Source organism: Vombatus ursinus, unplaced genomic scaffold, assembly GCF_900497805.2.
Source record: "Vombatus ursinus unplaced genomic scaffold, bare-nosed wombat genome assembly UNPS02014935.1, whole genome shotgun sequence".
Lineage (NCBI taxonomy): Eukaryota > Metazoa > Chordata > Mammalia > Diprotodontia > Vombatidae > Vombatus > Vombatus ursinus.
This window is the reverse complement of record NW_020954713.1, coordinates 5,334,222-5,339,040: the sequence shown is the minus strand read 5'-3', so window position 1 is coordinate 5,339,040 and position 4,819 is coordinate 5,334,222.

Below are 4,819 nucleotides of genomic sequence, written 5' to 3'. Positions count from 1 at the left end.
AGATAGATAGATAGATAGATAGATAGATAGATAGATAGATAGATAGATAGATGGCACAGGGTGAGTTGAAAATGAAAGGGTCATATCTGGAGAATAAAATTAAGGGGTGAGAGAGAATTATACTAGGAGAAGAAGAAAGGGAAAGGTAGAATGGGGCAAATTATCTCAAAAAAACAGAAAAGAAAAGGCTCTTACAGTGGAGGTGAAATGGGGGAAGGTGAGAGGGAATGAGTGAATCTATTCTCATAGGATTTGACTTAAGGAGGGAATAACATACACACTCAATTGGGTATGGAAATCTGTCTTACCCGACAGGAAAATGGGAAGGGGAAGGGGACAAGAGAGTAGGGGAATGATAGAGAGGAGGGCAGATTGGGAAAGGGGGTAATCAGAAGCAAATACTTCTGAGGAGGGACAGGGTCTAAAGAAAGAATAGAATAAATGGATGGGTGGGATAGGATTAAGGGAAATAGAGCTAGTTTTTCACAGCATGTCTACTATGGAAGTGTTTTGCGTAACTGCACATATATATCCTATATTTACTTGCTTGCCTTATCAGTAAGGGTGGGTGAGGAGGGAGGAAGGGAGAAAATTTGGAACCCAAAGTTTTAAAAACACATATTTAAAAAAAAAATGTTTTCACATGCAACTGAGAAATAAGAAATATAGGAAATGGGGTACGGAAATCCATCCTGCCCTACAGGAAAATTGAAGGGGAAGGGGATAAGAGCCTTTGGGGAGAGATAGAAGGGAAGGCAGACTAGGGGAAGGGGTATTCAGAATGCATGCCATCTTGGGGTGGGGGGAGGGGTGAGATGGGGTGAAAATTTGAAACTCAAAGTCTTGTGGAAGTAAATGTTGAAAACAAAAAAAAAACAAATAAAAATTAACATAAAAAATATGAGTTCTAAGGAATTGCTGATCTGCATCTATAAAAGGAGGAGCCACACTGGGTGTTCCCCACACAAAGAAATCATAGGTTAGACCCAACAATGACTCTCAATGCACCCTTGATGCCCCTTCAATCATATAGGTCCATTCTTTTCTATTGTAAAAAGAGGTGTGCCCTCTGGGTCTAAGAAGCTGCTTCTTCTCCCCGTTATCTTGTCTCCTACTGTTCAGGTCTCACAGAAGTCACTGGGGTCCCTAAGCAGGGAAGTTTTGAGCTTAGTTGTCCCACAGAGATTGTTATGAGTGTTATGGGAGGGGGACAGATAATGAGCTAAACTGATGCAGATAGAGACGAACTCTGTGTTTGGAATAATAGTACAGACAATAGAATAAGACTTAGACTTAAAAGAAAGGCTAGCTTCTATTTTTGTCAATTCTTTACTATTTTATTTTTCTCAATTACAAGTAAAAACTATTTTCACGTTTGTTTTTTAAAATTCTGAGTTCCAAATTCCCCTCACCCCTCATTGAGAAGGCAAGCAATTTGATATAGATTATACATACGCAGTCATGCAAAACATATTTCCATATTAGACTTGTGAAAGAAAACAAACCAAAAATAATCATGAAAAATAAAGAAAGTTAAAAATAAAAAATATGCTTTGATCTGCATTCAGACTCCATCAGTTCTTTCTCTGGATATGGATAGCATTTTTCATCATGAGTCGTTCGGACTTGTCTTGGGTCATTTTATTGTTCAGAATAGCTAAGTCATTCATAGTTGATCATTGTACAGTGTTATTACTGTTACTGTGTGTAATGTTCTCCTGATTCTGCTCACTTCACTTTGCATCAGTTCATGTAAGTCTTTCCAGGTTTTTCCAAAAGCATCCTGCTCATCATTTCTTATAGCATAATAGTATTACGTTACATTCACACACCACAACTTGTTCAGTCATTCCCCAATTGATGGACATCCCTTCAATTTCTAATTTTTGGCCACCACAAAAAGAACTGCTATAAAAATTTTTGTACATGTAGGTCCTTTTCCTTTTAAAAAAAAATTTTCTGGATACAGACCTAGTAATGTATTGTTGGTATGCACAGTTTTATATCTCTTTGGGTGTAGTTCCAAATTGTTCTCCATAATGGTTGGATCAGTTCACAACTCCACCAACAGTGCATTAGTGTCCCAATTTTCCCACGTCCTCTTCAACAGTTATCATTTTCCTTTTCTGTCATATCAGCCAATCTGATAGGGGTGAGGTCTACCTCGGAGTTGTTTTAATTCACATAGTATTTTTCCATATGACTACAGATAGCTTTGATTTCTTCATCCGAAAACTGCCTGTTCATATCATTTGAACATTTATCAGCTAGGGAATGAAGTGGCTCCACCCTCCCAAAACTAGCTTCTTTTGTAAATAGTGAAGACAGTGAACACAGAAAGAATGAGAATATGGGTTTGTTAGGAGCCAGGAAATGATCTTGAGTGGAGAATAGGCTGAAGATGGAGGAAAACAAGCAGAATAGGAATGCAAAAAAAAAAAAACAAATGCTATCTGTCTCCAAAACTGAGTTCTGTGCCTGGGCCAGCATATGGAAAGAGCACATGTCTTAGAATCAGGAGGTCTGTGCTCTGGCACATGTTAGCTATGTGATTGTGGGCATGAATCCACTCTATAAAAGCCCTGACAAGTGGTCATCCAGTCACCGCTCGAAAATCTGTGGGGATGGTTTTCTGATTTCCAAGGCAGCCACTCACTATTTGAATAGCTCCGGTTGCCAAGAAAGTCTTTTTAAACATCTACCTGAAATCTCTGTCTCTGTAGCTCCCATACCCCCACCCCCACCCCCTGCTTCTGGTTCTGCCCTCTGGGGCCAAGCAAAATAAGTCTTGGGATCATAAGAAGTATAATGAGTCGGGAAGACCTGGGTTCTAATCCTACTTCTGGCACTTACAAGCTGTGCAACCCTGGGCAAAGTCCTTTAACCTCTTTGGCCTCAGTTTCCTCATTTCAAAAATGAGCAGGAAGTTGGCCTTGATGGTCTCTGAGATCCCTTCCAGTTGTTTTCCTTATATACTAAAAGATTGATGGATTTCTGGAAAGGCGACCTCGGATGCCATCAAGTCCAGCCCTCTTCCCATTTTAAAGATGAGGACTCTTAGGCCCAGAAAGGTTTTAACGACGTGCCCAAGTTCATATAAGTCCCAAGTGGTAGAGGAAGAATTTGAACCCAGGTCCTCTGACACCAAAGCCAGTCAGCAGTCTTTCCATTGTTGTATTGTTGTTGCTGTTGTTGTTCAGTCATGTCTGACTCTCCATGACCCCATTTGGGATTTTCTTGGCAGAGATACTGGAGTGGTTTGCCATTTCCTTCTCCAGCTCATTTTAGAAATGAGGAAACTGAGGCAAAGAGGGTGAAGTGACTCGCCCAGGGTCACATTGATGTATTAGTAAGTATCTGAGGCCATATTTGAACTCATGGAGATGAGTCTTCCTGACTCCAGGCTCAATGTGTTATCCACTGCACTACCTTGACTCCTGCTTTTACATGACACCTTTTCCCCAAAGAGAGCGGAAATGGACTTGTGATTTCACTAGCATAGGGAAGTCCCAGATAAAGACACTCCTCAGTGCAGATTGGCATTTTCTCTGCAACTTGTTGTCTTGGAATACTGAGAGCTTAAATGACTTGTCCAGAGCCACACAGTGTGTGTCAGAAGTGGTACTCAGAGAATTCAGGTCTTCCTAGCTCGGAGGCCAACCCTCTACCCACTGACAACGTCTCCTCCTCAAACAGAGGCAGAGGAAGAAGGACACAGGGAGTCTATTACTAGAAGACAACCCCTAAGGGGCTGAGTGTTGGTGAGGAGGCAATGGCCAGCTGGCTTCCCTGCTATATCAACACCTAGAGATTCTGAATACTTGTAAGATTGATGATGCAGAAAGCAGGAGAGGCTGGTGTTGACTTCATCTGCTGGAGTATTTTGTGGTGCCTGTTCATAAAGCCCAGACATCCAATCCATTATCACATTTCTGCAAAGGTGCACAGGCAAACATGACCTGTACCATGCTTGGTCTGACAGTGAATCATTCAGAACAATCACCTTGTTACTGAAGAAGGTTAGGCCTCCTCAACAGCTCCACAATTCCAAGAAAGCCAATCATTGCTCTGAAACCCTGAGGCTCAGAAAATGGCACCCTGCAAACAAGGTCTGTGCAGAGCAATTAAGGCTTAGGCTTGGAAATCTCTCTGGAAACCATCACAGAGGGTCAGAGGATGCTGATGAAGGTCCTAGGGACCTAAGTCTGTGGACCTCGGAAACCATCATGTCCAACCTTCTCTGGAAACTGAGGCCTAGAGAAATTCATTAATCTGTCCAAGGTCACACAAGTAGTAAGCAACAGAGACAAGATTCAGACCCAGGTCATCTGACTCTGGAGACCCTTGTTCTTTCCACTATATTCAAACAAACAGTGTCCCCTGGAACAATAGTGCCAAGCTAATGGGAAAGGGAGGGGAGATATGTTGTTGTCAGTGGATCTGGGGCTTTACCCTGTGGCCCAGAAAAGTCATCTAAACAAGGTTACTGATCTCACACGCTGGCTCCCCCTTCTTAAGAGGTAGTGTGGAGATATGGACAGGGCATTAAATATAAGCCCCATGACAGCAGGGACTACTTGGCATATAGTAAGCACTTAAAATTAGGGCAACTGGGGGATACAGTGGATAGTGTCAGCCCTGGAGTCAGGAAGACTCAGCTTCCTGAGTTCAAATCTGGCTTCAGACATTTACTAGTTGTATGACCCTGGGCAAGTCACTTAACCCTTTTTGCTCCTCTATAAAATGAACTGGAGAAGGAAATAGCAAAACACTGTAGTATCTCTGCCAAGAAAACCCCAAATGGGGTCACGAAGACCTA